Source organism: Mustela lutreola, chromosome 10 (assembly GCF_030435805.1).
Source record: "Mustela lutreola isolate mMusLut2 chromosome 10, mMusLut2.pri, whole genome shotgun sequence".
NCBI classification, from domain to species: domain Eukaryota; kingdom Metazoa; phylum Chordata; class Mammalia; order Carnivora; family Mustelidae; genus Mustela; species Mustela lutreola.
Genome location: NC_081299.1, coordinates 113,363,927 through 113,371,887, shown reverse-complemented (window position 1 = coordinate 113,371,887; position 7,961 = coordinate 113,363,927). Strand labels below are relative to the sequence as shown.

General features: G+C 44.2%; 1 long non-coding RNA gene across 1 annotated transcript; it reads left to right on the top strand.

Annotated features, from left to right (window-relative positions):
- The first annotated feature begins 430 nt into the window (after nt 1–430).
- LOC131810140 (uncharacterized) lies at nt 431–2,859 on the top strand. The gene is made up of 3 exons (XR_009345438.1): nt 431–671; nt 2,010–2,152; nt 2,235–2,859. It is a non-coding gene; the product is annotated as an uncharacterized LOC131810140 (long non-coding RNA).
- The last annotated feature ends 5,102 nt before the right edge of the window (nt 2,860–7,961 follow it).

Sequence of the window (7,961 nt, the reverse complement as noted above, 5' to 3'; positions counted from 1 at the left end):
TCGTCTTTGGTGATGGTACCTATTTCATAGGAATTAGAAGCTGGAATCCAGGAAACAGGCTGGAAGATGAAATTAAAAAGTGGATACAAAGCTTCTAATCAGAGCCAGACACAATCGGCGATCAACTATATCCCAGTCTCTCCCCTCTTCTCTGATCTGTACTTTCCTTAATGAGGAATGAGACTTTAAGTTGACTTTTTTTTATCTTCAAGTCTCTCTCTCTCTATCGATTCCCTAACTTCCCTCTCTTGCCTTCATTTCATCCTAGAACTTGTGCCCACGACTTCTTTTCTAAGTAAATATTAACCTCCTTTGACTCTGAATCTCTGGAAAATTCTCAGTTCCCTATTTTCGCTGGCACTGTGACAGGTCCTCATTTCTCCTTCCCACTCCTCTCTATTTATAGTTTTCACATTTTTTTTGGCAGGTTGGCTACAGAACACTCAAAAATTGCAAAGAGAAATACTGTGTTCTGGAAATTCGCCCGAGCATTTTTTTCCAATATCGTCCTTATGCTCTTCTGATCCTCTCTTGAACTGTTGGACTAAAGCAGCTGACGCTTCCACCAGCAACCAGAGTCATCCTGTCCACTACTGTGGGAACAGAGGGTTTCCATTTGGAACTGCAGACTGAGCCTAAAGTCTGGTGGCCCTTTGGTGCCAGGATAGCAGGTATGGGATGGGTGGGACATGGAGGACAAGCATCATGGTAGAGGTCTCCATTCGACCAGGAAAGCTCACAATGAGCCAACAGGTACATTTCAACATCTTCTGTATTTTCCTTATAACCTGTTTCATTCCAGAGTGGATTTGAGATCATTTAGTTTGATTCTTAAATGTTTCCCATTCCAACCGGAAACAGACTCATCCTACAGGCTCCCAAATTCTGCCTCATCTTCCTAATCAGTTAGTACCCCAAATTGGGTATGATAGTGCCAGAACATTCTTCCATGTGTATTTTATAACAGACTAGTATTTTATTAGTTTTTTTCAAACTAATAAGAATGATAAGGGTAACTTTTTTTTCTTTTAAAGCATAGGCAAAATCACGAAAGACATTGAAATGAACCTAAAAGATTATAGTGTCTTCCAAGGGAAAACAGGTGTTGTCTCATGTACCCTTCTGGGCTGACCAATTCTATGGGATATTCTGTGCCTTTCTTGTCTTTGAGCTATTTTGCAACTCTATAGATTGTACATAATTGATGTGGATGCAGATGATCTTGTCTAGCTATATGTAAATGAATTTTGTCCACTGGAAGTACAGTTGACCCCCTTTCCTTTGGTAGAAGGCAGTTTTGCATCCATTTGCATTCTATTTGCATATCTATTTGCATCTATCAAAGCAAATTCGTTTAAGTATTACTGATTGTATATGTGTCTGCCTTGAGATTCTTGCTTGAAGTGGTAGTAACATCTTAGTGGTTCCCGAGCTAATGAATGAATTAAACAAAATCCCTTCAGGCATTCATCTCATATTTGTAAAATGGTCCTTATTTAATCTTTTCGAGAAAATGATACACTAGCAAACCATGACAAGATTCTGGTAAATGAAAAGTGCAATGAAATCAAATCGGAATGAATTTTAGAATTACCTTCAATGTGGCCCACGCTATGCCAGAGGCAGAGAATGATTGAATCTCAAAGACATGACTTCTGGCCCCCAGGAGTTACAGTAATCTGTGTCAACATTGGCATGCCTGAGAAATGCATGTGACATTCCCATCAGGGTTTCCCCGGGGGTTCAGTTAACCTTTCTCTTCCAAGCTACCCTCTCTTGTAGTGATATCAACTGTGCCCTTGGTTTCAGCTCCCATTCCCTAGCCAACATCTCTCCCACTGATACACGACCATCTGTTTCTTTCCTACCCACCAGGCCCGTGTAACTGACTACCTACTCATGCTATTTCACTGATGTTCCACCTATGCCTCAAAACCCAGCATGTTCAAAACTTGATTCATCATCGTTTGTGAAAGAATGGCTTATCCTCTTTTGCTTTGTTTCTTTAGAAATGATTCTACCAATGCCAGCGGCATGCACCAGAAACCAGGAAGGAATCATACAGCTGAGCCAACCTGCTGTACTTTAAAACACTTGACCACAATTCTCCAGTGGATACTCAACCCTGGCTTCAAACTCCCTTGTCTCTCCGGTGAGTTTGCTTTCCCTCCTTCAAGACTTGCCTCAACAATCCCTACCCCTACCTCTTCTGAACTATGTCACCTCACTCCCAGCTCCTGTCCTAGGGATGAGGGAGCAGAAGGCAAGCTTAGGACAAAGCAGAAACTGGCACCCTACACCCTCTCCCCATGCCATATGTGTAACATTCCTCATGCACTCCTGGCTGCCCTAAAGGAAAAACGATGCTTAACTGATAGAGATCCCAGTCCTGCAGGACAGGAGTATCCCTCCATCTACGAATGTCCTAGTGACTTACAAGGAAGGAAGAAGCTTTCTCATCAATAGCCTGACTTCCAGAGACCCATACCTCAGTTTCCGGAAGCCCTAACATCACCCTCCCCTCCATAAAATTGAGGGAGGCTAAGGGGGAGGGAAGTGTAATAAAACTGAATTTCTTCTAAGCCCAAATCCCACTGACAAGGATGTGTGATAGAAGGAATGTAACATATCTCCAGGAAACTCCTGACTGTCTTCATGCTTTCCCTCATTAGAGGCAAAAACAGCCTTGACTTGACAATAACCAGGTCTCCCTTATCCTGAAATTCTTCTTTAGCATATGACAGTCCTTCTGGACACCCCCTTTGTCCTCACCTTCCTCAGCTCCCAGTCAACCATGCCTCTGTCTGAGCAGCTCTTTCTGCCCTTGGGTCCTGTCCCTGTGTTTTAATAAAACCACCATTAGCACCTAAGACGTCTCAAGAATCCTTTCTTGGTCATCGGCTCTGGACCTCACCCCACCAAACCTCACCTGTGTTTCAAAACTTCATCACTAGTGTCACACTTCAAGAAAATAAAAGCCCTTTGTGCAGGAATTCCCTTATCTTACCACCACCCAATCAAATCTACACCTACATTTGTATCCATTTTTAATTTGTTTTTAGACATTTACTCAACAAATATTTAGTCAGTACCTACTGTGTGCTACACACTGCCCTGAGTGTTTGTAAATCTGTGGCGAACGACACAAAAAAGTCCCTGGCATCATGGAATTTACATGGTAATTGGAGAAATGTACAAGAAACACAGAAAGAGTTGAAGACAGAGCAGGTTTATTGAGAAGAGCAGACATCCCCAGCTAGGGTTTGTTCTTCCTTGTGCCTGGGATTTGTTCCTTCCAGCCCTCTCCAGGACTCCACTCCCAGGGCCAATATCAAGTTCTTGTTCCAATGGATCCTTCCAGTCAGAAGACAAATGACCTTTTTCTTAAAAACAAAAGGAAAAAACACAAAACAAAGACTTCCTTTAACCTTCTACCTTCCTATAACAACCTCCATATTTCTCTCCCCACCTCATTCCCAGCATAGCTTGTAAAATATTTGTCTACACCTGTGGGTGTAGGGTACCATGTCCCCAAGGGTAGTTGAAAAAATCTCTATAAAGAATCCTCATGTGCAGGTCATTTTAAGGGAGTCCATTTCCAGATCCAAACTCCATGTGTACTCTGTAGGATAGGTGATATGCCCATTCTTGGGTCTGATATCAGGATACTCCTCTCCTTCCTGGAAGATCAAGACACTCCTCTCAGATCTTATTAGAGTGTAGGACTTGGGCTGATACCAAAGTTGAAATACCAGTTTTGTTTCAAATAATGCCCTTCTGTGGGCAGTACTGGGGCTCCACCTTTAGAGCTTCCTCTCCTTATTAAGGGTAAAGGTTAACATCGGAAAGGGGATTAGGGCAGATGTTGGAAGTGCTCAGAATAACAATCAGTTTTGGTTAGTGACACTCATTCCTTCATATTTAAATTAAACTACATATTTTTAGGGATATAATAGGGAAAAGCACAAGTAAGGATTTTAATGGTTTCATTCCATTCTAGTATGGTTTGGGAAATAAAATAACAGAAAATGAGACTGTTCTGCCTTTAAAAAAATCAACTTGTAGCAGGCAAATGTTATTCCAATGAAGTCGATCCTTTTCTTTCTCATTTTCTTTTTCAAGAATTATTTATTTATTTGGTAGAGAGAGACACACACACACACACAGAGAACACAAGTAGGGAGAGCGGGGGAGGGAGAAGCAGGCTTCCTGCTGATCAGGAATGTGGGCCTTCATCCCAGGCCCCTGGGATCATGACCTGAGCCAAAGGCAGCTGCTTAGTGACTGAGCCACCCAGGTGCCCTCTATCTCATTTTTTAAATGTTTAATATTTTCAACACCTAGTTAATAAAATATACATATATTGTGATGAAAAGTTTATGATTAAAAAGTTTCAGATGTCCACTTAAAAATGTGCAAGGTGTGTGAATTCTCATAGGCGGTCCATGCACCATAAACGCCTATCAGTAGCAAACGTGGATGTACTCGGTGTCTCTAGGTTCCCGCTTCCTTAGTGCCCTCTTAATCACATGGTTTCTCTTCCTACCATCCTGGACCTGTATTCTCAATTTGCTTCTCTATTTCATCTCTGCCCCTTTGAAGAGCTTGATTCTGGGTCTTCTGTAGCTATGCGTTCGCTCTCTCTCTCTTTCTCTCTCTCCCTCGATCAGGCTTTCACAACCTAGCACTATTGATACCTGGTGGGTGATTCTCTGCTGTGGGGCTGTCCTGTGCCCTGCAGGACAGTTAGCAGCATCTCTGGTCTCTAGCCACTAGATGCCAGAAGCACCCCCCCCCCAAGTGGTGACCACCAAAAATGTCGCCAGATATTGTTCAATCGGCCCTGGGAGCAAAACTCCTTGCCTCCCAGCCCCAGTTTTAAAACCACTGCTTTGGCTGATTCCATTCAGCATCATTGATTTAAGTTCTTTGTAGAAGCTGAAGGCTCTGAAGTTAATGTCTTTAATCCTAATCCGCCCTTGGAGCTGAGAATCACATGGCCAGCTGCCTGCAGCATATTTCTCCATGAATAAGTAACAGGAGTCTTATTTTCACCATGATTTCTATCCTGCTCCCTCCTCACCTACTCCTGTCCCAGTCTCCCCATCTTAGTAAACAGCATCCTCACCTCCTACTGGCTAAAGCCTCAGCCCCTGGGATAAATTCCCCCTTTCCCTTTTCTTGTATCTAATCCATCAGCAAAACCAACTGATTTGACCTCCAAAACAGAAGTCAGACTTGCTCACTGCTCTTTATATCCATTGCTCCCATTTGAATCCAAACCCTGAAATTTTTTTTTGCACATCAGACACTGTTAACAGTCATTGGTCCCACGACTACACCTACACAGATATTTTACAAGATCGCTAATCACCACCAAGTTGCCAGATCCAATGATTAACTTTCAGATCTAAATGAATCAACCTGTCAGTCCTATAGACATAGAACCTCCTCCACTTCTCTGGAAATATTCTATCTTTTTCATCGTGATGTTGGCTCTCCCTTCCTCTTCCACACTGGTCAGTGATTATGGCTCCTTTCCTGGCTGGGTTTTTTTGAGCTTCCTGACCTTTAGACATCAGTCCTGTGCTCAGGGACTCGGACCTTCTGCTTGAGTTTTCTGTTGTGTTAAAAAAAATTCAACTGAGTACATTTTAAAGAACCTACTGGCTTTATTCAATGATTCACGAAATGGGCAGCATCCTGCTTGCAGACTGAAAGGAGCTCGGAGGAGCAGTACAAAACGAAAGACTTTTATAGGCAGAAGAGAGGAGGAGCAAGGAAGTCACGTCAGGCAAACAAGGCAGGTTGGTTATGGCCAGGTGACTTGGCTTCTGGGGATGGCAGGGGTCCGAGGGAGTGGGGATCAGGTGGTGTCTGCTTGCCTGGGCTCAGATTCCATTTCTGGGACAGCTGAAATCATAATTAAGTCTGGTTTGGGGGACATGGGGCTTAGCATAAGCAACTCCATTTTGGGCCTCTTGTTTTGTTTTTAATAGTTACTTCATAACAAATAATAACAAGTTTAGTAACTTTAAACAGCTGAGTTTACTATCCTACCATCTCTAGCTGTCAGGAGGCCAGAAACAGCTTAACCAGGGTCCTCGGCTCTGGGTCTCACTCAAAGGAGGAGAGAAGGAGCCCACCAAGCTGTGTTCTCACCTGCAGGTTCCACTAGGGAAGGCTCTGCTTCCAAACTCACTCGGGTTGTTGGAAGAACTCATTTCCTTGTAGCTGTGTGATTTGGGGGGCAGCCCATGCTGGGGTGGGCCAGAGAGATTCTCCAGGCTATTAACTGTAAACCATCCTCAGCCCCCAGAGGCTGCTTGCAGTTTCCTGCCATATAACTCTCTCCACAGGTGATTCTGAATTTGGCTCTTTGCTTCTTCAAGTCCAGGACAGCCTCTCACTCCAATCAGTAAAACAGTCTGATTTAATATAATGAGATCATAATAGTGACATCTTCTTACCTTGCCAAATTCTACTGGTTAAAAGCAAGTCCTAAGTCCCATACACACTCCCATCCATACTCACAGGACAAATACCAGGGGACAGATATCATGAAGCTGCCTTATCATGTTGCCAAACACACCTCTGTCCATACTCACTGCGTAGGTAAGCCCACTTCTTCTCAGGGCTTGAACCCTATGTCCTAACGGTGTTCATATTTGTGCCTCCAGCCTGGGTCTCACCCATGAATGGCAGACTCGTGTGTTCAGCTGCTGGTTGGGCATCCCCATGTGGATGCAACGACCATCTCCAGAACCAAACACCTGTTGCCCATCAAACTTGCTTCTCCCGTCGTCTTTCCCATCTTACCAAGTGGTAACGTCACTGTTCCAGGGCCTCAGGCTCCCAAAATTGTAAAATCATCCCAACTCTTGTCTTTTCCGCACACTCCACCCTTAATATATTTACAAATCCTGCGTGTTTTGTCTTCAATATACACCCAGAATCTCCCCCCTTCTCCCCACCCCTGCATCTACTGCTCTGGTCTGGGCCAATACCCCTTCTCACCCAGATCAGTGGTCCTCAACCAGGAGAGTTTTGTGTACCTGCTCCTCCGCAGGGGATTTTGACAGGGTCTGGACACACTTTTCGTTGTCACAACTTGAGAGTGGGAAAGGGCGCTCCTGCGATCTAGTGGTCAGTGCACAGGACAGCTCCCCATAACAAAAATTAATGTGGCCCGAAATGTCAGCAGTATAGAAATCTCAGTCTACATTAATGCAAGAAGCATCCCCACCCCACAACCCCGCAAGTCCGTTCTGCACACAGCAGCCTGAGTGATTCTTTTCTTTTCTCTTTAAGATTTTCTTTATTTATTTGACAGAGCGAGAGAGAGATCCATGTAGGCAGAGAGGCAGGCAGTGGGAAAGGGAGAATCAGGCTCCCTGATGAGCAGAGAGCCCAATGCGGGGCTTGATGCCAGGACCCCAAGACCATGAACTGAGCTGAAGGCAGAGGCTTAACCCACTGAGCCACCCAGGCGCCCCGATCCTTTTCTAATCAAAATCAAGTCAAGCCTCTTCAAAACCATCCAAGCTCTTCTCAGCTGGCACAAATTTAAAGGCAAATCTTTACAATGGCCTTCAAGACTTTATGTGATCTGACCCCACTACCTTCCTTACCTACCTCCTACCACTTGCCGTCTTGCTCATTTTTTGCCCAGCATTATTGGTCGCTGTGTCATTCTTTAAACACACCAGATGTGCTCCCACCTTGGGCTTACTGTTTGCTTTGTGTTGGATGCTCTTCTGAAACAGCACAACTGCTTGTTCCTTAATTTCCTCCAGGTCTTTCCTCAAATGAGGGAGACTTCCCTGACACAGTCCCATAGAAAATACCAACCTGCTCCCCTAATCCCCACACCCCATGTCCACTCACTCAGCTTAGTTTCCTTCCTAACCCACATCAACCCCTGATATGTATGTGTATTTATTTGCTTCATTTCTCACTCA